At 36.3% G+C, this 26,661-nt stretch overlaps 1 long non-coding RNA gene across 1 annotated transcript; it reads left to right on the forward strand.

The window, feature by feature from the left end:
* The first annotated feature begins 3,060 nt into the window (after positions 1–3,060).
* On the forward strand, positions 3,061–26,345 carry LOC309499509. The gene is made up of 2 exons (XR_014206276.1): positions 3,061–25,001; positions 25,655–26,345. It is a non-coding gene; the product is annotated as an uncharacterized lncRNA (long non-coding RNA).
* Positions 26,346–26,661: the final 316 nt, after the last annotated feature.

Consider the following 26,661-nt stretch of genomic DNA (forward strand, 5'->3'; position numbering starts at 1 on the left):
GCTGCCATAGTATATATATGGCGAAGAACTTTACGCCCCCTTTACCTTCGGCCAATCAGGGGCTGAGAATATCGTTGAGTGACAAGTAAATTCCACCCAGAGGTTTTGATCTCGTCCAATCATAGAGAGGCGGTTCTTCTGTGCTATTCAAATTCCAAACTGACTTTACCAAACTGGAATGTTCTCATGAGGCGCATTGTACTTCGGAGTGCGTGCTCTTGTCATGTGTGCTGGAGAGACTACTTGAAGGATATGACATAAATTTACTAAAATATATATATTTCTAAATAGGATAAGCTAACAAGTACTAAGCATTGTAAATTTGACACAACTGAAAAACACTCTGGATTAACAGTCATTAAAATTCTTTTTACTTAATTTTTGGCAATCGATATTTTAAGAACATTATTATTACCCATTTGCAACTTACATGTAACCCATATAGCATATGAAACGTTAAACCATTGATCATAAATATCATAATAAATATAAATAGGCTAAATATATCTATATATTACAGCCTGTTTTTATTTCTTATGGATTTAGTAAATGGGAAAACATTATGTAATGGAGGATTCAGACTCAAAACTTAGCAAATGTAATGAACATACTATGTAATATAAACTGTATAGCCTTATTCTTACATTGTAGGCTATATGTTTCTCAAATATACATTAGGCTACCTAAAATATACAAGACGATGCAATTATCTAAAATGTCAAGATGTGGAATATCAATAATCTCAAATAATCCAGATAAGGATATTAGTAAGTAATAAAAACATCTAAGACTACAGATATTTAGTTAGAATTGAATATTATTTTTAGAAAGTCAAAACAGATGATGAATAAAGTATGCTCTGGAGTATTCATTTCAGCACAGATATTCATAAATATATTGACAGATATTAATTTACCCTTTGGTCTGATAGATGTTAATTTATCCCATATCAACAGATGACATGTATATTGTTAAACTACTGGGGTTCAGGACAGAAAGTACAAACTTCCACAAAGGTCTGTAAAATATTTCCCCATCTTTCAACTCAAACTTTTCATCTTTGACTCAATAAAATTCAGAAAATCTGAATGGCCCCTGTCTAGTAATTCAGTCTGCACCTGCACAATGTGAAAAAACAAGAAAGAAAAAAAGAAAAAGAACAGACCGTTACATTTTCTAAAAATCAGATTTGGTTCTGCGCGAGTCAGAAAATATCTCTCTCTCTCTCTCTCTCTCTCTCTCTCTCTCTCTCTCTCTCTCTCTCTCTCTCTCTCTCTCTCTCTCTCTCTCTCTCTCTCTCTCTCTCTCTCTCTCTCTCTCTCTCTCTCTCTCTCTCTCACTCTCTCACTCACTCACTCTCACACACTCACTCACTCTCACTCACTCACTCACTCACTCACTCACTCTCTCTCTCACTCTCTCTCTCTCTCTCTCACACACACACACACACACACACACACACACACACACACACACACACACACACACACACACACACACACACACACACACACACACACACACACACACACACACACACACACACACAAACTCAGATTTTACAGCTCTGCATCTTAACATTGCCCAAAACACCCAACTCTTTACACAAACAAGTAACCAACACACAAATTATACATAAATGATTATAACAGTATTATAGTCATGTGTTAAAGACATAATGGAATGTGAAACTAAACAGTATGTAAATACACTGACAATTAAGTCGTTTACAGTTTAAGGTTGAGCTTATGACTTGCAATCTTATAATAAGAGAAAGAAAAAAATATCATATCTGTGTTGTATCTGAAGGAATCTTTATAATGTTAAGAAGTGATATTGATATAAATCTCCATGTTTAGAGCATAGTTTAGTTGGGTTTGGCAGTGGGTTTTGTAAAGCACAGAAAAGCTGGTACAGTAATGGTATGTAATAATTTACAGAAGAGATTTAGAAAATGATCTCTAACTAGTTTAATATATAAACTGCTGTAATGCAGCCCTAAAGGATACTATAGATCTTGTACTAAAGAAATACATGCAGATAAGTTGACATATTCAGATGTTCAATTTTTTGTAGTAAAACTTATACTAATAAATCTGCCGCGTCAATTTGGTCCTTTCATGCAACACATTTATGCAGCAATGCATCCATCCACTCCATATTACTATTTGGACACTTAAGACACATTTAAAATGTGTGAATGTCATTGCATTAGAAAACAAAATATCAAACCAAGTGGCATCTGCAAAGAAATGATGTAAACTAACGTTTCATTTTTGTAATTACTTTTAATCATCTAATCTCAGGGATTTCTGGTGGATATATGAAGCCAGTTCTCCTAAGTTTCATAGGTGTCCAAGCAGAGTTCATCACATTAACCCAATGTGATTTGAATGATTTGCAAATAAGTAGACTTTCTATCTTTGAAAGAACAGCATTATATCCTGTTGCTTTCCAATTAAGCCAAGGGATGTTTAAGACATCAAAATTCTACCCAGATATTTACTGTGTGCAGACTATTAGTCCTAATGCAGGCTAATTTTGTCTAATGGGCCTCTAAACATAGAGCTGGATTAAGATGCTTCACCTCTCTTTTAGTGTCATACCATTCTTTTATATATTCCCTATTATCATAACTGTATCTTCAGAAGTGACATGTCTAAGCAAACGTTTACAACCTTGTGTGTGCCATTCTTCATCCATCCATCCATCCATCCATCCATCCATCCATCCATCCATCCATCCATCCATCCATCCATCCATCCATCCATCCATCCATGCTTTGATCTGAAAACCCCAAACAATCAAAGGCATATAGTTTTAAAGTTTCTAGGCATTCTCCCATTTTGTTTTAGGCGGGTGGGGTAAGGGTGTCACATTCAGTGATTGTGGTGTGAATGGCCCTATAAAACTTTTGTTGGATAATGAATGGATGTTTAAAGATCAATCAATTTAGGTTTCATTATAATTTAAAATTAAAATGTATTTAAATATTTTTTTTATTATATATATATATGTAAAAAAAACACAAAAAAACTATGTTTGTGCATAGATGTCGAATGTAAGTTAAACAAAAGTTGGACATGTGAAATAATTCTTTTTTTTTCTCCAATACAAAGTTGCTCTATTCCTGCTTGAATGGAATAAATTCACAATCTTATAATGAAATAGCCATCACAAGAACTAACGATTCTGATGTATTCACATATCATTAACTTGAAATTTTATTTAATATATTTAGCTTTTATATTTCATAACTAGTAATGAGCTAAAAAGAACATTATTAATAATTTAATATAACTGGGCAAACCAAGAGAGAGATAAAATACATATTACAAATATATGAAAGGGTATGAGAAGGAGTATGTGTATATTTGTATAAAAATGCTTAAAATTCTTAAAAATGATGAAAGCTAAACAACATTTGGAAGCACCTTTTAATTTCTCACCTGAATCTAATTTAACTACTGTTTGTTCATCTTGGCCGTACATAAACATTTGCTTGAAAGGGAAGATTTCAGATCAAGATTTACATTCTTGCATCTTAACACCAGAAATTATAGGTGAATTTGAGAAGAATATAGAACTGAAGAGCTCTGCTGTACGAGTCGTGTAACTGTCTTTTACAGTGACATAAAAACATTTATTTACAACACATAATCTGTTATGTCCTATAGTCTCATATGGAGTATCATACTCCAGCGATCGTGAATCATCAGTCAATGCTTTCTCTCCAGTTGTGATAGAGGTCACCGTCAGTGGCTATAAACTTCCAACATCAGAAAGAAAATTAATTGTCTTTTAAATGCTTCATAGAAAATGTAGGATTTACTATTTTCTTGTTAGTTGAGGTGAGCACCTCTTTCTGATTGTCTACTATAGGAGATGATTGCTCTTTGCCTCAATAAAATCCTTCAGTCAGGTAAAAAAAAAAAAGATTACAAAAACACGCTCATGCAACAACAATGTAGGCTATTTGAAAATAATACTTACTGATTTTTAATAACTTAGGCTACTAGAATGCCATGCATGGATAATAGCTTCAATTTGAATACTAGCCTATCACAAATCCCATAATGTTTTACCTTGAAGGTTTGCGTTTGTATGACATATTTGTGTGTTTAAAAAAAGGTTTAGCTATTTAAAATGCCTATAACTTTATGAGAATTTGTATGTGGACGGACTGCGGAAAGATGCTTTAATAGGCTATTGACATAAGCACTTTCATTCTTCACTGTACATGCTCACTTTTGTTGTTGTTCTTTTCTGCTTACTCAAATCAGAAAAACTTAGACATAAACAGAATTTTTTAATATAAATTTTAATGAACGTCATTCTAAATTAAAGTGAGAAAAACTACATTCCCCGGTCTTGAGGCGTCACTGAAGTCCTTTTATCACAGGAGGAGCATTGTGGGATTTGAAGTGTGATTGCGTTGCTCAGGACACTCGCGGGCATTCTGGTGGCAGGAGGACCAGTGGGTGAAATATCAGGGCGGAGCTTTCCCCGCTTGGCAGATGGATGCCTTGTGAACTTAAAGGCAAAGTAATCAACTTAACATAAATCGCAAGATGCTATTTCCCAGGGTCGGACGCCACCATACGTTCTAGATTGTAGTAGACATATTTTTGACATTAGTAGGCTAACTGACAAAGCTGATGAGGTAAAAGTAGGCTATATTCTTACATATCTCAAAAGGCATAAATGAATAACCCACGAGGCAAGTGCATTGATCTGTAACATATTTTTCTTAATCGATGTCTGGTAGATTTAGATAGCCTACCGGTAGCGCGATGTTGCTTTGTACGGTAAGATGTTTCTGTTTGTGGATAGCCTATTTTTTTTTTTTTTGTCAAACGAAAATGAGTTAAATGTCTTTGTTACATTTGGCCACGTTTTCAAGTCCGCTTTTAAGAGAATAGTGACGGTTCACGTCCTTGACGAATAAATAAAACGTTAATCTATAGGCTAGGCTATCTCGTTTTGCAAGTTGGATTATTAGCTTACTGGTCTTTGTTTTTAATAAGAAAGTAGGCTACCCTGTACATTCTTGTGGGAGAGAGTTTTTAAGACCAACATTTAGTCTTTTTTTTTAGTTTTTATCAGCCTGCTACTAAACACAAGCTGTCCCTTCTGCGTTTGGCTGTTGCGCAATTCACTTTCCTTTTTTTTTTTTTTTTTTTTGTTATCTAGAGCAGGAGCAACAGTCAGTGACAACTTACCAAATAAGACTGCATATTCCATATAATCATGTAACGTTTTTTGACTGATTCTTTGCTGAAGTATTTTTAGCCCGGGTTCACAAATTGCATTTTATTTCCCCTTTAAGAGCACGAACTGTGTTGGGAGGGAGGTGTCAAGCCCAGAGGCTGAATTTCGGCCAATTAAAGTCGCCGACCCCCTTTGCAACACGTCAGCCCGCTAAGGGAGGGCTCTGAGCGTGAGCAATGTGTGCGGTTTCCAAGGCAACCACTTGTCCTGACCTCCCCATCCCCATCCTCCTCAGGCAAGATTGGTTTCCATGGTAATGATTGTATCTCCCCGCATGTTTCTATTCCCGTAAAGCAGGCTGAGTTAACGGTCGGAAAGTAGCCTGCTTTCCTCCAAAGTCTATCGGACAATTTCCATTTGCATTAGTTCTGCAAGAAAATTTGATAATATGAACATACGTGATATATAAGGCAGGGTGAACCCATATGTGATTATTTTCACTAACCTAGATAAAGTAATGTAATTTATATAGACTATACATAGCCTAAATTCAGAGTTTAAAGCATGAAATACGCTGGGTTGAAATGGTCAGGCTCATTTCAGGCTGGCTAATAGGCTACTATTCTCATATGTATGGCAATAAATACACAGAACACATTTAATGATCTAATTAATTAAAAATAAAGAGCCCTGCTTGCAATGCTCAAGGTAGCAGGTAGGTTGTTGTTGTTGTTTTTTTGTAGAATCAACGACTTTCTTAAGAAATGTTTGAGAGTTGATGTAATTTGTGACAAATGAACTCCCTGAGCAGCCTCTCCTGTCTGAGCCTTTCTAGCTCTTCTGGAATTTCAGCTTCCTGTAACCTGTTGAGACTCATCTGCATGCCACGGACCGAGGGTGTGTTCACTCTTCACCAAAGGGATGGGGGTGAGGGGAGGGGAACTGGAGAGATACAGAGAATGAAAGAAAGAGGGAGCTGTATCTCTCCCTCACACAGGTACACACACACACACACACACACACACACACACACACACACACACACACACACACACACACACACACACACACACACACACACACACACACACACACACACACACACACACTCACACAAACTCTTTTTTTCTTGCTCTTTTTATCTCCAACACAGCACAAACACACACACATAGTATTTAGGTATTTGGTCTTATTTTTTTGTAAAGAACGCACAACATTATTGCTGTCCTGCTATTTTTGATTTAATTATATTTTATTTAATATTAAGTCAAATGAGTTTAGAAGTATTTTACCAGTCCTATTAAATGTTGAGTGGTTTTTAATTTTATTGGTAACACTTTACAATAAGATTTCATTTGTTAGCATTAGTTAATGTGTTAACTAACATGAACTAGCAGTGAGCAATACATTTGTTACTGTATTTGTTAATCTTTTGTTAAAGTTAGTTAATAAAAAATACAGCTGTTCATTGTTCATGTTAGTTCACAGTGCAATAACTAATGTTTACAAATACAACTTTTGATTTTAATAATGTATTAGTAAATGCTGAAATTAACATTAATAAAGATTAATAAATGCTAGAAGTGAAGTTCATTATAGTTCATGTTAACTAATGATAAATAATGAAACCTTATTGTAAAGCGTTACCGTTTTATCTTTGAAGTTACTCTTTATATTTTTGTTGCTACGGAATTTTTCAGATTATATGCATCAAAACATCTCTCAATCACATACCAAATGAATCAAATTTAATTGAATAAAATAGAAAAATGAGCAGAAATCATCAATACGATTTTTTTCAGAGCTGTCAATATGTTCCAGAGAGCAGGAATTTCTACAAAATGTATAATTTATATTTTCCAAAGTTTATGTGCGTATATCTCATTAAGTCCAAGATCTGTATCCTTTATTTCAGAATTTAGTAACTCAGAAGACTATATGTGCACCGTGGAAAAACAACAACCATCTTAAAGGCTAGAAATAGGGTTTTTCTTTGGCTCTGTCCTTGATCTGGTAATCAATTTCATTGATTTTAAAATGAATGACAGACTTGGTTCAGACCAAAGTGCACATAAGGACCCTGAGGATTTTAAAAATGCACAGACTTTGTAGTATTTTTTTTTTACTTTAGGTAGAATATCATCTGGTTTCATTTAAAATGAGACTTAAACACGGCTGTAGTTTTTCGTCTCACAGTGCCAGAAATTATTCTCCTCACTACCCTCTTCAGTCGAAGGGGGGTGCATTTTTGATGGCTTCTAGGTGGATATGGACATTGAGGTGCGCGCGCACGGACGCATTCACGCACCATAGGTAAACCTTTGCGCTCTCACGTGGAATTGAACCAAAACAATTTAGTATAACATAAGCAAGTAAACAAAACAAAAGCATAGCCTATGTAATTTAAGTAGGCTATTTAAAATGTTTCATATAAAAGTTAAATGTTTACATGTAGGCTAACAGTTACCGGGCTATTGTAGGTGAAGGACGCAAATGTTTATTTTTTAAAAACGAACGACGAGCAAGCATATCGTAGAATTGGGTCTTAAAATATTTTATGAAATATATTATTCTAAATAAATTACGTTCTATAGTCCGGTAGCAACATAAGTTAAATGTTCCACATGTCAGGATGCATGTTCGACTTGCGTGCCTACTCCTCCCTCCAGCTCAACAGAGCTTGCGCGGGCTCGCCCACGTGTGCGCGCTGCAGGGTAACAGCGGAAGACAGAGAGGTTGTGCTGCAGCGCGCACTACTTTAGAAGCATAGGAATGAGCGAATTCGCAGCAAATGTTTTTCTTTCTCCATACTGAAATTCGCATCAGTCCGTTTCCACAGAAAAGTGAGCGCCCGTGGAAGTGTCAGGTACATAGGCATTCTCAAGAGTGTAGCTTGTGCCCTATTTTTATCCTTCAGCTTGTGTGCGTCATGAATCCAATGGCTGGTGCCGTGGTGACACTTTGCGTTGATTTCGAGGTTCGCCTACTAATGCTCTCCTGCAGAGGGCCCATTTCTCCTTGAAGTGCTTAGACCGCTGTGTGTGTGTGTGTGTGTGTGTGTGTGTGTGTGTGTGTGTGTGTGAGAGAGAGTGAAATATTAGAACTAACAATTTCCCCCTGAAAATGCGAGCATCGAATCAGCTCTGCCAATAATGACATGCTCAAACGGCCAGCAGAAAAAAAGGACATAGAAGAGATATAAACAGAATATTTCTTTTTCTTTTATAGCAGTAAATGTATCCACATGTCAGCCGGTTCTTTATTAAAAATAAAAAGTGTTTTAAAATCTATTATATAGAATAAATGGTTATTTAATTTAAATAATCCTACACAAGGTAATGTGAATTAGAAATTGCATCTTGCAATTTATGCCAGCTTTTTTATATATATATTTTTTTATTTGTATCATATGTTTATGAGAATACATAATTTCACAGTCTGAAAACGTTATGAACAATATTCATCTTACATGAGAATTTAGATTTTCAGTCTAAACAGACTGCATGTGTTTTCTATATTAGTAAACATTTTCCTTTGTTTCTCATATGTTCTTTGTGTCTTCTTATACATATAGGCTACGCACACAAGCTCAGATGTACAGCAGTATGATTGGAACGCAAAGCAAAAGTGGCCTGCTCTCCTTCAGAAACTTGCAGTGTTGGTTGCTGCTGGATGCATTATGAGCCACTGTAGGGAGTGTCTCTGTACTGAGGAAACTCTTCTCAGGAAGTGGCGTATATGGGTTAGTTACATGTGCAGTCCACTCTTCATACACTCCCTCTACTGGTGTCCACTCTGTCACTCTCCTGGTCAGTATTATATGGCTGTTACCTTACAGAAGGCGAGGGAGGGGGGATTTGAGAGAGTGTTTGTATAGGCAACAATTGGTTGAATGTGAAATGATCTAATTTTAGACACATTGACCTGTTTATTTGACTTTCCTTATGTTGAAATAATTTTTTTAAGTTAAACTTTGACTGTTTCTTAATCATTTTTTAAAGTAATTATTTTTAAAAAAAGATATGACTCCAATTATTGTCCCTCATCAGTTTCAGGCCAATATTTGAGAGAGGACTGAAATCTTAATGACATGCTTAAAGGGGTCATGAACTGCATTAAAAAAAAAAAAACCATTTTATAATGTTTTCTGAAGTTCACTTAAAATGTTTGTATGATTTTTACATAAAAAATTGCCATAATTTAGAAATAAAAGGCCATTTCTACCCTGATTTTAGCTTTTAGATGCGTGTCTGCTGTGAGACTTCAATGTAAACGCCCATTGGCTAACTTCTTTGATTAAGAACTAAGTATTACATTTGGAACTCTCTCGAAAACATTTACTACGTTTTTACTATTATAGCAGTCGAGATTGAAGTCCCCATGAAATCAAAATTGAAGTTTTTTGGCATTTAGTACGAATATGTTAGCCTTATTTATAAGCGTGCCGTTGGCATTATCTATAAGCTAGTGTGCTACAAAACAATGACAAAATTCATATTTAGAAGATATAAGCATTCAAAATGTACAGTCTCTCACTTCCGCCAATATGGATCAATGATTTTGATGACATTATTCTGCACTTCAGCTTCTCATCAGATTTTCTGTCCAATCAAATGCTTTCTAGATTCTACAGAGTCCCGCCCACTAGATTATAAATAGACACTGAAGCTGTGGCTAAAATTGGTCACTTGTTCACACATTTACTATTTTCTACATGGTGAATGGCACATAGTGCACTTTATAGGGGATAAGGAACAATTCAGACAGTGTAAATATGCTTTCCATTGGGGTGAATGAAGTCTGGATTCACGATAGTGTCAAGTGAACCGCCGCAGCCGTACACAGTCTGCTCTGGTCCAGAGACACGATAGCACAGAGCCGATCATATGTGAGTCGGCGCAGACCAGTAAACGTATTGGACCCATTTGAATTCTGCACAGAATGCTATATTTTAAAGCGATATGGAGCTTTTTTAAGATAATTTTTTACAACTTTTACATCAACGGCTCTGGCCAAGCTGTGATATAAACTAAACGCTACTGGCAATTTAAAAAAAGGGGATATGTACGATATGTCCCACTTTGTCTGCCTGTTTAGTGGAAATTACATCAACACATTGAATAATGCTGCACGTTTCAAGGCACTTCAGTGGGCCTTTAACTAATCGTGAAAAATGTTGATTATAGCATTATATTTAGATCTACTCGGTTGCATGAAAGGTGAGACAGGGATAGCTTTATGTCGGGGTAATGGGCGTGCCGAAAGGTGAATTTCTATAACAGAAACTAATCCCTAACCCTACCCCACACCCTGACAGACATTTTTTGGACCAATGATAAATACCTTTCTCCACGCCCCTACCTTTCATCACACCCATTACTCCAACCTGCAAATACCCACACTTGGGAAAGTTTTAAGCATTATAGCTGATGATAGACATGTCTGTTGAGCACATGAATGAAGTGATCTCGTCATTGCAATTCGATTTCTGCATCATAACTAACAGTGCAAACACGATGTAAACAAGAGATTCATTGTGCAGTGTAGACCGTCATTTATTATATAGGGAATTTTGAAGAGAGTCCAGAACTTAGTCACTAAGACAGTTACACTAATGTATGCACTAATGTATAGTACTTGTGTGTGTCATATTAACACAAATAAACTTGCACTGTTTGATTGACAGCTCCAGCGATTATAAAGGGAGCGTTCTTTGATCACTTTCTATATATAATTAAATCACAGTTTAAATAACAGATTATTTAGAGAAACTAAGAGAAACAATGTGAAGTTGACCGTGTAGTCACTGGCTTGATTTAATGACGCATAAACAGCAATAAATGATTTTGAGACAAAGAACGTCTGACTGTACATGAATCATTACATATGTGACCCTGGACCACAAAACCAGTCACATGGGTCAATTTTTTGAAATTGAGATTTATACGTCATCTGAAAGCTGAACAAATAAGCTTTCCATTGATGTATGGTTTGTTATGATAGAACAATATTTGTCCGAGATACAACTATTGGAAAATCTGGAATCTGAGGGTGCAAAAAAAATCTAAACATTGAGAAAATCTCCTTTAAAGTTCTCCATTTATGTTGGCGTTCACTCACAAAAATAAATGTTTTATATATTTACGGAAGGAAATTGACAAAATATCTTCATGGAACATGATCTTTACTTAATATCCTAATGATTTTTGCCATAAAAGAAAAATTGATAATTTTGACCCATATAATGTATTGTTGGCTATTGCCACAAATATACCCGTGCGACATGTGACTGGTTTTGTGGTCCAGGGTCACATATCAGAAATCACTGATCACAGATTAGGCAGTAAAAGTAACAAGGTTTCTTGCATGTTGTTGCATTACTGTCGGGTCCATATCTTACAGTAAAGTAAGATAGTCTGTAGCAAAGCCTGCGCTGAAATTGCGACTGATTTACCAAAGAATCCACAGTGAAATGTACTGAACAAACAAATAATGCTCTAATGAGAATAAATAATCACTTTCCTAGCATTGGGATCCTTTGGAAAGTAATGTTATCTTTAGTCCAGGGATCCTGTATGGCTCCTCTCTCCTCGTCATCTCACTAATGTAGAAGTAGGTCATTGATCTGATTCTGCAGATGCGGTCTTTCATTGCACTATTACGTCATAATGTGCCAAAATCCAAAATTAGTCGTTTTCAGAGCTTGGTTTTATTAAAAGCTGTTTTTGGACTAACAAGGAAGTTTTAAGTTCTGAAACTTAAAGGGTGTTTTCATAGCACAATGACCTCTTACATAGCCAAAAGATCAAGGACATTTTGAAATTCTCAATTCATGACCCCTTAAAATGGCAAGCAGAAAAAAGGACATCTAAGGGATATAAACAGCCTTTTGCCATTTTTCTTTTAGTTTTATAGCTGTAACTTTATCCATATGTCAGCAGGTTCTTTTGTAAACATAAAGAGTGGTTTAAAATTGATTATATGAGAATAAATGAATGGTTTTAGGCCTATATTTGAGAGAGGACCAAAATGTTAAAATCCGGCGATGTGTTCAGTGCAAAAGAAGCATTTCCTGTTCATAGTTATGAAAGCCAAGAGGATTAACGAGACATGTTTGTCTGCTGAGAGAAGTAGAGAGAGGAAGACGGAAAGAAAGAGAGGGGAGGGGGGTCAAAAGCAGACATCATAGTTGTGTTTCAGACTTTTTTTCACCCTGAAAATAGTTTTGTAAATTTGGGTCTTTCCCTTTGTTAGCAGAAATGCTAAATGTTATATATTTGTGTATATTTTATATATTTGTGTATATTTATATAAATGTGTGATCTTTAAACTGAGAAAAACGTGAGACGTGGTCTTGGAGTTTGGTGGAATCAGGTCAAAGAATTCCTGAACCATGTTCGGGAAATATGGAACACCCGGAATTCTAGGGGTGGGGCCATAGCGAGAGAGAGAGAGAGAGCACTCCATAAACAAATACTCCGGCAAATGTTAATCGAACACACATGCTCTCTCTCACGAATAAGAGGGGGAGAAAAGGGAGGGAGCGGGTACTTTCCAAGTCTCCTAGAGAAAATCTCCCCGAGTTTGCAAAGTTCTTGTTAATCATGTGCGTCTCGTTCTGTTCTGCGAAGAGTGCAAAACTATGCGATACTTGAAACATTTAATTTATGCTTTTTATACTTTGTAAGAACTACTACCCCTTTAGGCCTTCTGACTGATCCACATCTAAATAAAGCTTAATTTGAGATAATAAAAAAAATGCTGTTGTAAACATATTCGACAAACTGTGAACTGACGACCCCAGACCTCATCGGAAATAGACAGACAGAGTTGCGTGCATCGATATACAGTCACTAATGCTCAAGGTGAAGCACTGTTTTTATCCTAAATGACTGCCGAAATTAAATGTCATTCACCTTTTTCTACAGTGTCAATATCTAAAGCAATTTGCTCAGAGCTTGCGACTGTATATAGAGCTCTAGAGTGGGTTGCCTGAATCTAGGGCAGAGAGTAAGTACTCCACTGAAGTCAGCACTTAATGTAGCACTAGTAAGCGCTCTTATTCTCATATGAGGGCCGACAATCAAAATTGTGCCATATTAGAGCTGCTGTCTATCTTTTTTTTATTTTTTATAAAAGCCTGTAAAGTCTATTTGAATATTTCAAGCATGAAATGTTTCACTTCAAATAATATACTGTTATTTGTTTAAAATAAAATGTTAAGAATATTTTTATTGTTAAATAAACGTATTCTTAAAAGCATAGTTCACCCCCAAAAAATTATTCTGTCATCATTTACTCATCCTAATCACTTTTGTTCTTCCATGCATTGAAAGCCTATAGGGGGTCCAGGTACTTATTTATTTTTTAGACAAAAACAGTTGAAACATTGTTCAAAACATCTTGTGTTTTTCAGAAGAAAGAAAGTCTTCAGGATGAGTAAACAAAATGTTTAAAAACTATTCCTTTAATTAACAGCCTTCCGCTAGATTAGAAGATAGTCTGTGACATAACGTTGCTATGCAACAAAAATAATGACACACACGCATATATAAACAGGAGTTATCAGAATAGACTTGTCATGTTTGTTGTGTGTATGAATGTTTGTTTGCCTTGGTTATTTCGTATTAGTCACATGTAAATAGTGTCACGTTCCTTGTTTGTAAAATAATAATAATAAAATAATGATACACTATGAGTGCTGCATAGTGATATAGCAAACAGTTTTTTTCCACGCCATAACTGTTACTATACAGTATAGTTGATCTTAGCATGACTGAAATCTTGGATTGATCAATCAGAAGCCAGGACCAGAACTATTTGTTTTATATTGTTTCCGTATTTTACATGACATCACGGTTTTCTCCAGAGCGGCTATATATATATATATAAATATAATATATATAAATAAACTTTTTTTACAACAAAAATGAAACGTCACTGAGCTTAAGCTGGACTGTGACGCTGTTCTTCTGGAAACAAACTTTGTTGCATTATTTTCCTGTTATCTCTGTAAAGCTGCATTGAAACAATCTGTATTGTAAAAAGCGTTATATAAATAAAGGTGACTTGACTCGACTACTACCATTTTCCACAAATCGCGGAAATCATGTTTCCACAAAAATAAGCAGCAAATCAGCATATTAGAAGAATTTCTGAAGGATCATGTGACACTAAAGACTGGAGTAATGAATTCAGCGTTGGCTTGCAGGAATAAATGACTTTTTAAAATATATTAAAATAGAAAGCAGGTTATTTGAAACTACAGTAGTCTATCCGAAAGTTAGGTCGAACAGCAGAGTCTGTCTTGGATATGGGGAAGAATGAAAATTACTACCATGAAGTTTTCCATAGCAATTTCAGGAGAAAGTTTTGAAAGACTGCATTCATAAATGTCTCTGAACATTATTATGAAGCTCTGTGCAAGTTTGCGCATGTAAGTTTGTGTGTTTGTGCCTTTTGTGTGCATGTATCTGCTAGTGTCTGTCTCTGTGCTGTGTGCAGCTCCTCCAGTCCTCGGCTCACAGGGTGTGGGTGAGCTGTTTGAACTCGGTGGTTAAGCTGGGAGACTGAAATGAATGCAAGAGGAGCTCAGTCTCCTCTTTGAAGTCTGACATGGGGGGGTTACCCCTCCCACCAGGAGGGGCTTCGGTGGAGACAGAGAGAGAGAATGAGAAAAACTTTATTCTTGTTTTTTGTGAGAAACACTAGAGGTCCAGCTTGACTCTCAAATTGTCAGAAGGCTTCTGCTTGTTTTAATTACTTTCTCAGAGAATAGCTATGCTACTAAGCTACGCTTTCTCTTAGTATCTCAGTATTAGAAAACCTTTCAAAGCCAACAGCTCAGTTTTTAATATTGTATTACAAACTTTTAAAGTCTGTGTTTTAAAGTCATTGTAATTTCTGGCTTTACATGGTACTTTATGTCTATTAATGAGACACTTGATTAATGTGGGAAAGTGGGAATGTCCCTTTTAAAGAAATTAGCACATTATTACTTAAAGACCTCCCACTCTCTCTAACACACACACACACAAATAAGCATGCTGTGTCGTGTCTAGGAGACAACTAAAAGGGAGGCCCGGCCAGGTGTGCAGCAGGGACTGAAGATGATACAGGTATGAGCAAGCCCTTGACGGATCCAGCAACAGACTCAAGGACTCTGCTCTGGCTTGTTCTCCTTCATCTGTTTCTCCTTCTTCTCTTCGGTGCTTTTCATTTTCAAAATATCTCTAAAAGTACAATATAGTTCCACACAAGAGAAATTATTTGACAAATAATTAGCAGAATTTGAAATCGTTCATATTTTTTCCACTACATCATTCATAGATATATTTTTGTAGTCTCTGTCGTCATGTTTTTCAGACAACAGGACATATATCAAGCCAGATTCAAATTTGTGTCACCCATATGACCACACCAGCTCAATGTGTAAAAGCATTTACAACTAGGCCACGGGAATAATGAAATATTTTATAAATAAAAGCTGTAGATATTGGAGTTCTAGTATTTCATGAAAACGTCAATTTATATACTACCTTTCAAAACTTTGGGGTTGGTAAGATTTATATCAGTGTTTTGTAAAGATGATCTTCTGCTCATAAGGCTGCATTTATTTGATAAAAAATACAGTAAAAACAGTTCTATTGTAAAATATTATTACAATTTAAAATAACTGTTTTAAGATTTAGTCCTGTAAAGTTTAGCAAAGCTGAGTTTTCAGCTGTCTTAAGTGCCACATGATCTTTTAGAAATCATTCTTGCTGCACAAGACACATTATTATCAATGTTGAAAACTGTTTTAACTGTGACTTTTGATTATTGTGTCATTACTGAATAAAAGTATTAATTTCTTTAAAAAAAAAACAAAAAAACTCTTACCGACCACATACTTTTAAACGGTACTGTAAATAAATACATTTTAAAGCAAATATATCCTTCAGCTCCTCTGGAAGAACTTGTTGGTAATAGTGCTGAAGTCATGGGATAGATTCAATTGAACTCAGTTGCTTTGGATAAAAACATTCACATTAGCACATTTGACTTTTACTCAGAAAGATCCAGTGTTTTGTTTTTGGTTGCAGTACCTGACCAACAACTACCAGCATTGTTTCCCGACCTCTGCCACACCCTCGCGTTGCCCGGGGCCCTATGGGTCACTCTATCCTACTGTCCTCATACAACACAAAGACTTCCCCAGGATACCTCATTGTATGACACATGGTATAGGTCTCAGTTTACTTGTTAGATTCAGGAGGTGTGGCCTTAGAGGATGTTTTTGCCAACTGACAGCATCAGGGCATCTAAAAACAATAGCAGACTGCCATTGTATTTGTGTGTTTGAATGTCTGTGTTTGAACTATTCAGAGATGCCTTTAAATACACTTACCGGCCCACTTTATTAGATACACCCGTTCAACCGCTCGTTAACGCAAATATCAGCCAATTTGATGGCAGCAACTCAGTGCATCCATGTACATGATCAAGAAGATCTGCTGAAGTTCAAACTGAGCATCAGAATGGGGAAGAAAGGTGATTTAAGTGACTTTAAACGTGGCATGGTTGTTGCTGCCAGACGGGCTGGTCTGAGGACTTCAGAAGCTGCTGGTCTACTGGGATTTTCACACACAGCCATCTCTAGGGTTTATAAAGAATGGTCCAAAAACGAGAAAATATCCGTTTGCCACCACCATACCCTATAATAAAGTGGCCAGTGAGTGTATCCACTGACTGAGAGATTCCTTTCTGATATTCATGACTGTCTAAAGCCAAGACAGTAAAACAAGACATTTGCAAACATCTATTTGTGTTCAAAATGGACCTTGGTAAATGAAGTAAATCAATCAGCTCTCCATGTTCTTTTTCATGTTGACATACTCTACTGCTTTTTTGTTATTCTGAGTAAATTCATCTGTGTTGATGTGCATATAAATAGTTTGCTGTTTTCCCATTACAGTCGTCTATATATATATATGTTTCTGTGTGTTCAAGGACGTGTCAGGTGTTTACACACACTGTAGATGCAGTGACTTTGGTGCCTCCAGTGGCAGATTGATGATGGTGTCTTTTAAACAGTGATTGCACACGCAAACGCTTTGAAGGAGGTTAGATTAGTTTTTACCTACAGCTGTAAAAATGACATTTAAACAATCTTGAAATTTTCTTCTAAAGTGAGCAAATAGCAAAAAAACATAATCTTTTTCCCCCTTTTTCCTTTTTTTATAAATTTTTTTACATTCATTCATTCATTCATAGTTTTTTTTAACACTCCGGCAGCCAAATATGTTGAAATGCATCTTATTTGATTGAATGCAGTGCAGGCACAGAATGTAGAATGATTGGGCTTCTGCTCCTTTATGATATGACTGACATTATCACTGTGCGAGTACAGAAGAGCAACACACAGGAGTCTCTGTGTTACTTTCTGAGAATTCAACCATAAAGTGAAAAATGATAGTTAAAATATCTGGATTTTATACTTTCGTATTTCACGATTTTGTGTACAAATATTTGTTTATGTTAGGTGTAAGATGTACTGTATGAGAAATAGCTTTCAGACCACATCTATAGTTATTAAGTGGGAAAATATTACTTTAAAAAAAAGCAAGTCAAATTCAAGTAAATATTAATAATTTCAAGAATTAGCCATTTTAGTTATATTATAAGGTTAGAGAAAATTATCACACTATAATTATAATCTTCAATATACAAAATATATATTATAAAACACATAGTTCCTGTCCTGGCTTCTGACTGTGTCAGTGTTCCAGCCATATAATATTTCACGTCCATCCATCCATCCGTAGTATTTTTATTATTTGTGCAATATAAATCGTTTTTTTTTAACTATCTTAGCAGCTTGAGTTACATGAACTACAAAATATTGTCCTCATTTGAATTTTAGTACAGAGGAGATATTTTGTATTGCACAGTGTTGTGTTGAGGTTACTTGGATGGATGGAGGTACCATTTGTTACATTTAGCAAAGCTTTAGAAGAGTGTACATTTGCATAATTCTTAACCATGATCTTAACGTTTACCTGTTTACAGTAATTGTGATTTCACCAAGTACATCTTTGTTGATCCTGAAACAACATTCCAATCAACTAATCAGATTTGAAGGACAAGTTTACAGTTTATGTCAAGTTTAGGCTTACAAGGGTTAGGTGCTTCTATCAGTGTTATTCACCTATAATTTCCCTCTGATTTTAGGGAAAAGTAAAGGGTTGGTTTAGGGGTAGGGATAAGTTTCGAACAGGAATGTTGTTTCAGGATCAACAAAATATGTTGAACCAAGAACATGTTTTACTTGGCAAAATCACGGTGTCCACCTGCTAACCACAATTGACAAAGCCAGAAGCAATTGTAATATTATGATTTACTGAGAGGTACAATTTACATAGGAAATGTTTTGTCTGTTTCACACAAGGTACATGTGAGCGTGTGTGTGGCACTCATAAGAAGGGGCAGGTCTCATTAATCCATTTTACAAGCCAGCGATGAGGAGCGATATAGCACAGATCCTGATTTACAGCCTGTGAGCTTCAGTGAGTGATAAAATATGTTTACTATCCTCCTACATGTAAACCCCAGCTCCCCACCCCTCCAACTGTGCCCAGACAAAACACCAGTTACACTGACAAATGCTGGCATATAATGAAAGACTCGTTCTCAAATCATCTAAATTAATCTAAATCTGAATATAAATGTCCAAAATCCAAATTAATAAAATTTCATCTGACCCTTAACCCTAGTGTACTAGCCTTCTACTCTAATTTCCATTTAATTCATTCGGTCCACGCTCGTTCTCTGTCTTTAATCTCTGGCCTAATCACCATTCGTTGGAGAACACCAATCTGTAGTATAATTTCCACTAAGAAACATCCATCCTGACCTGGACTACCTTTTTCTCATTTTGAATGGATAATTATAAGAGAAATTGAAAAGTCATGCAGCAGAACCTGTTGAGAACTAAGACTTCAGGTGATTGTCTTGATTAAAAACTTCTTAGTAGCTTGTGATATGAGGTATGGATGTGCTTCTGATCTAAATTTCTGTTAATTCTCCTGTTATCTAGTATAGGATTTCGTAGATTAGACCGGTACCAGACAAGCCCATGGGCACTGTTCATTTTTACAGTTTTTGTCTTTTGATGAAAATATATACATTTAGTCAATATTTGCACTACTTCTCAAAAGTTTGGGGTCAGTAAGATTGTTGAATGTTTTAGAAGATGTTTGTTATGGTCTGCATTTATTCGTTTTCTATTTTAGTATATTTTAAAATGTATTTATTCCTGTAAGGGCAAAGCTGAATTCAGCATCATTACTCCAGTCTTCAGTGTCACATGATCCTTCAGAAATCATTCTGATATAATGATTTGGTACTCAAGTAACATTTCTTTCAATATTTTGGTGGAAAGCGTGATGCACTATTTCAAGATATATATATATAGCCTATATATAATTTTTTTTGTGATAAATAGAAAGTGAAAAACAAAACAACATTTATTTAAAATAGAAATCTTTTGTAACAATGTAAAAGTCTTTACTGACACTTTTGACGAATTTAATGCATCCTTGCTGAATAAAAATAATTGCTTAATAAAAAGTTACTGACCCCAAATTTCTAACGTGAGAACTTGTGAAAAATCTGAATTTTGAAATACCATCATGAGTACACCATGTTGTGAATTCTTGAGGCTTTAGTTTTTCATTGTCCAACAATATTTTTTCTCGATTTTTCTTCTTCGAAAACATTACATTATGAATATCTTGTGGTACTATTTATTTTTTTCCGTCATATTTTCATCATCAATATCAATTTAAATCTATTCATTATCATCATGATGCACATTTTTGTCCCCTTTATCATTGTGAAAAAACAAACAAAAAAACAAGATTAACTATGTGCTAATGTTACATAGACTTAAAACATATCTTGTTTACTAGTTCTGCCATATAATGATTTCTCTCTCTTATTTGCTCTTTTCCTCTGCCTTTGGCTGAAAGGACAGCTCGTCCAGCTGGGCACGAATCACCCGTGAATCTCCAGCGGTAGCGAGGGAGCAGGAAATAGAACGGGAGGCGTTAACCTGATAAGACTGCTGTTGCAGAGCGGGGACACTCTGTGTCTCTCTCCCTCCCTCCCTCCCTCGTTCTCTCTCTGTCACCCTCTATTTCTCCATTCTTCTCCCTCCTTACAGTTGCTACAGGCTCTTACATAAGCCAGTTGGATATTTTCAGCCTCTCAGCACGGATGCAGTCAAGTTGAAGAGAACACATTAAATATTTAATTTTGCCTCCTCCCAGACCTGTCTAGTTGGGATGAATCAACATTATAATACTATGTTGTTTTTATCTGCGAATCAGTGTCTTGAATGGCATGGAAAATGGCAATCAATCTGTTGCTTTTTCCATTAAAATGTGGGCCAGTTTATGCAGAAAAAAGAAGATGAACAGCGAATGGGCAGCAATCGGTGGGAAACACCCTTAGAGATTTTCTCTACCTTTAGTACACTGACTTACATTTGAATATCAAAAAGCCACTTTAAATGTTGTGTGTAAAGCTTAACTTCTCAGGGATCTAATGAGGACTAGCAAGGTGATCTCTGTATATAAGGACTGAAGATTGGCTGGGTCAAGAGGAACATGTCATACATTACTGTAGCCATACTAAACTGCTTCCATTGGGAATTCAATAGTGGGTGAATATAACTTGCTGTGTGTGTATAGTGCTGAAAGTCACAGATGGCACATAGAGTTACGCAATGCAAGAAGAGGCCTTTTTTTTTGGCAGAATGGGTGAGATCTAGAGGTGAGGATGAGGAAAATATATGTGTCTCAAAAGTGTTTTGAGGATGTTTTCTAAATTCCTTCATCTTACCTCTGTACCTCATAATATGCAAATATACCTCATTGCTGGACCAGCATGCATCATGGCATGACTAAATCATGCAAATCACAACTATTTTGACAGTTTGCAGTGTTGTCATTGTTCCCTTTCTGTTATGTGTCGTGGTGATAATGTTTTCTTTTAATAATGTGATTTTTAGTTTCACCTTCATTGTATGAGGAATGCTAAGGATGATGTATGCCAGGTTGAACATCTTGATTCATAATTGTTTTAAGTTATAATTGTAAAAAAAAAAAAAAATTAGGGCATGGTGACATCTTTTATACAAAGTTTAAATGATTTTTCCCTGGTTTAACAGTCTTGAGATAGTCCCAGACTAAAATGCATGTTTGAGCTGTTTTAACTGAAAGCAACTTGCACTGACAAATCTTAAAATATGTCAGTGCCATTGTTTTGTCTCAAGATGCACACCAGTAATGTTTTTGTTCGGCACGTTTATAAAAGCTACTTAAATGCCCTAACTGAACCAAGGCCTAATCCTGGCTTAATCTAAGCCCTGTCTGTGAAACCGGTCCTTTTTGTTTTAATTTCTTGACTATGATGAAGGATTGTAGTGGGTAATTTGAATCTAAAATACACTTGATACATTTTTTAAAAGAAATTATTACTTCTATTAAGCAAGGATTAATTTGATCAAAAGTGACAGTATTTATAATGTTATGAAAGATTTTTCAAATAAATGCTGTTCTTTTGTACATCTCTTCATCAACAAATCTGAAAAAAAGTATTATTTTCACAAAAATATGAATCAGCATTAAGTTTTTAACATTTGATAATAATTAAATATTTTCACCACTTTGCCATCACAAATTACATTTTAAAATATGTTAAAATAGAAAATATAATTATATTTAAAATCGGAACATAAGAGGCTTCTTTCAAAAACATACCTATACTTAGACTTTAGATCGGTAGTGTATATGCAATATTATCATCTCTTTCCATAATTATGTGGACCCCTTAAATCCAATGTACTTTTCCTTTCTGTGCTGCTTTATTTTCCTTATGTGGATTTGTCAATTTTGCATTCAGTTTGAATCCTGATTCCCCAACAAACAGCAAAAGACAAAACATGTTTCTAATGACTCATTCTCATTCTGAGAGGACGTGATGGCTTGGACTAAATCCACATCCCTTACTCAAAGGTGTAGCTAATTAGTTTTATGAATCATTGGAAAGTGATAATTAACATTTACATGTTGTGGGGAATTTGCTGCTAATTAGGTCAAAAAGGCAGAAAAACAGATAGATGAGATGAATTTCTAATAAATACATTTTGTTATTTTTTCTTCCACGTTCTCTCACCTCAAATTCTCTATTCTTGCCTGCTTTAGAAAATCTGTCTAAATAATGTATCAAAGCGTGCATGTACTTTATGGGCTTGTATCTTAAGAAAGCATTTCTGTAGAGATCCTGGAAGATATTGTCTACATATTTGGTCCGGTGGAGGCAATATCACAGCATTTGATCATACACAGTCATTGAAAAGACCTCCATCAGACCACCAAGGATTATTTGTTTGAGAACAGCTGAATGGGTGCATGATTTTATAATCTGTACTATCAGTAATCAGCACTCACAAATTCAATCTAATAATATTTCAGTAGTAATATGTCAAATAAGATATAAATCTTATATTTATAATTAAATTGATTATACAGTTGTGGGCACAGATTCTCAGATCTCAAAACAATGACAACTGCTTGGTGACCTGAGGGGAGCTGTGTAGTACGACAATCACATGAATCACTGTTCATTTTCAAACCTCTCATCCAAACAAAACATGAATTTTGACAAGGGTACATTTGATCTGTCTATGCAACAAAGTGGTAATTTCTTCAAAAGAAGAACACAAAACAATATAGAGCATTTACATCAGAGTTATCCAGACTTTTCAAGATTTTAGGAGACAGCTATACCTTTTGAATGAAACATCATTGGAACAACCGAGTATTTTTTCTCTGGTGTACTTGTGCGAAACGTAGATGTGAATGTGTGATAAGGATTTCAAAAGCAAGGCACACTCAATCTGCTTTCCTCTTCTGCTGTGTGTTTCGCACATCTCGGCCGGTCTGGCTTTCCTTGTCTCTTTGCAATTTTCATATTCTTCAAAGGGAGATGGTTCACACTGTGGGCAATTGTAATTAGGTCATCTTCTTCTCTCCCCCGTTCTCTTTCGGCCTCACTCTCTATCTTTTCACTCTCTTTTTTATACCATCTATCGCTCTTATTTCTCTCATCCTTGCACCTTGCACCTTCCACCCTCTCCCTTCATATTTTCTTGGATCGGTTTACAATGCAAGCGAGTGGTGAAGAAGAAAGCAGATTAGATGCCCCCTTTGCAAGACAGCTGAGGGGGAGGATTCGCGTTAGAGCTGGGGAGCTGGAAATAGGCGGCTATATTTGGTGTAGCAGAATGTGTTAGGCAGGAGATGGAAAGAAATTGCAATTCTGTTTACAAGGCATGAAGGCTGGGTACCAATGTGGGGTCTAAGGAGCTTTAGGTCCTGGAGAACCCTCTGGCAGTCTCTCTCTCTGGCTGCTATAGGCCTATGGCTACTTGCAACACTGCCTTCAACAATGGAAACAGAACCGGAAAGCGCTGGGTAACCTGTGTTTAATTGACAAGCATTTTCAGATTTAGATGCTGTTTATCTATCGGAATTACTGTACAATATGGTCGCACCCTTGCTTGAGGGACAATGGTGATGGAGCAGGATTATGGCCACAGTAATGCAGCCATTGGGATTGAACCCACAACCTTTGTAAAAGTAACAGCCTGGCACAATAGCCTGAAAAATCATGAGAATCTTATTTAACATTTTAATGTTGATCTGTGATTAAGATGGTGCTTTTGAGATTAGTAGAATCATTCTGCTGGTTGCTTACACAATCTAATGTTTTCACAGAGGAGATAATTCTCCACAAAGTGTTTTGTTACATTAATGTTGTTATGTAGCTGTGGAAACCTGAGGAGTGGACACCTGCATTGTGTTATTTCAATATTTCAATATTAATAATGTTATTTCAGACTGACTGGATGGACCGTTTATGAAGACTAACACATGTTAGTTCTAAATAAGCATTATAAGCTTTTTTTTCAGGAATGTTTCTGCTGTAAAAACTGTCATAATATATTTATGTTCTGCAGATGCTGACTTAAAAAACCCACATAAAAATACAAGCAGAAGAAGATAATATATTTTTTCTGTGTTCACCTTGTTTCATTTCTTAAATTCAACCAAAGATAAATAAAAAAAATGTTATTTAGATTTTTTCTCCCCAAGAAATTGATACTTTTATTTATCAAGAATGCATTAAATTGATCAAGACTTCAATTTCAAATAAATGCCTTTCTTTAAACTTTCTATTCATTAAAGAATTCATTCTGAAGGAAACACAAGTTTAAGACCTGTAAACTTTTTGAACAGCGATGATGTGTAATTTTTTTTATTTTGTTTAAAGATAAAGATTAAAGATTGATTTTTTTCCATTTAGTCCTGCATTGAATAATTAGGCCTACATGTTTTCCAGAAGACAAAATAAGTACAATTTACCCCGATTATCTCATTCAAAAATTTGAAACCCCCTGGCTCACATCTTGTTTCCTTCTTGAGAATTAGTGATTTTTTTCACCTTTTGCAACAGTTGCGTACAAGTCCTCAGTGTGAAATGATGGATCTCAAAATCATAGTCACTGTTGGAAAGGGTTCAAATATGCAGAGGATATGTGCAGGACCTGGAGGATTTTTCTGAAGAACAGTGGGCAGTCTAACTGCTCAGGACAAACAAGGGACTCGTAAACAACTATCACAAAAAAATAAACAAAAATGTTGTGGATAATCCAGGTAACGACACAGTATAAAGATTCAAGGGTATTTAAACTTTCATCCATCCATCCATCCATCTTCTTCCGCTTATCCGGGGCCGGGTCGCGGGGGCAGCAGTCTAAGCAGGGATGCCCAGACTTCCCTCTCCCTAGACACTTCCTCCAGCTCTTCCGGGGGGACACCGAGGCGTTCCCAGGCCAGCCGGGAGACATAGTCCCTCCAGCGTGTCCTAGGTCTTCCCCGGGGTCTCCTCCCGGTGGGACATGCCCGGAACACCTTCCTGGGAAGGCGTCCAGGAGGCATCCGGAAAAGATGCCCGAGCCACCTCAGCTGGCCCCTCTCGATGTGGAGGAGCAGCGGCTCTACTCTGAGCTCCTCCCGAGTGGCTGAGCTTCTCACCCTATCTCTAAGGGATCGCCCAGCCACCCTGCGGAGAAAGCTCATTTCGGCCGCCTGTATCCGGGATCTTGTCCTTTCGGTCATAACCCACAGCTCATGACCATAGGTGAGAGTAGGAACGTAGATTGACCGGTAAATCGAGAGCTTCGCCTTACGGCTCAGCTCCTTCTTCACCACGACAGACCGGTACAGCGACCGCATTACTGCAGAAGCTGCACCGATCCGTCTGTCAATCTCCCGTTCCATCCTTCCCTCACTCGTGAACAAGACCCCAAGATACTTGAACTCCTCCACTTGAGGCATATTTAAACTTTTGAACGGGATAATTTTTTATAAATTCAGTTATTTTGTCTTGTGGACTATATGTTAAAGGAGCCGTATGTAAGATTGTGGCCAAAACTGGTACTGCAATCACTTTCAAATTACTGTAGAGCGGTGTATCCCCTCCCCCTCCCCCTGACTCGAGGTTGCCAGATAGGCTGCAGGATCCAGCAGGAACGTAGGCTGCTACAAGGAGCTTTCAACTAGAGCAGAGCTGGCAACCCGGATGCCGAAACACTACTGACTTCGTCATTGGTAGATAGGTGAAGGGTGGAGCTTCAGGCCAAAACACAAGATGACAACATCAACATCAGTTGAGGGCTGCAACTTCACTTTTTAAATGACAATATCCTGGCCGGACTACTGTTGTCAGTGATATAAGTATTTGAAATGAACATGATTTCTGAATGTCTAGTGATATATCAGGGCCATTTTATGATTAATTGAAATACATTTCTTACATACAGCTCCTTTAACATATATTATGTGAAATAGCTAATTCAGGACAGTACTAAATAAAAAAATAACTTGCCATTTTTATGATCCCTGTTATTTTGTTAAAATTAGTAACATTTTGCATATTCTGAAAGGGTTATGTACACTTATGAGCAGAACTGTATAACAATACTGTACTGTATACAAATATATAAATAAAATGTGTGTTTCCTTCCCAGGTTTCCTGAGCACTGCCATTGGTTGGACAAACAGATAGCCCAGTCCTCAAACTAACATATTTGAGGAAACAACCAACAAAAGGCTAACTTATAGTTGTATATACATATTAAGTTGGGATAAGAAATATTATTTTGAAAGATATTACACACTTCACCTACGACCACCTGTTCATACTAGAAGCCTTGACGCATGCTAAACCAATATGGTTACTGCAGAATGTAGTCTGGTGAGAGAAAGAAATAGTTCTAGATATTACAGAGGCTGCAAGAAGTGCCCTAGCCTTCACCACATGTGCAACAACTAGAGTGCA

This window comes from Leuciscus leuciscus (genome assembly GCF_965113295.1).
Source record: "Leuciscus leuciscus genome assembly, chromosome: 5".
NCBI lineage: Eukaryota > Metazoa > Chordata > Actinopteri > Cypriniformes > Leuciscidae > Leuciscus > Leuciscus leuciscus.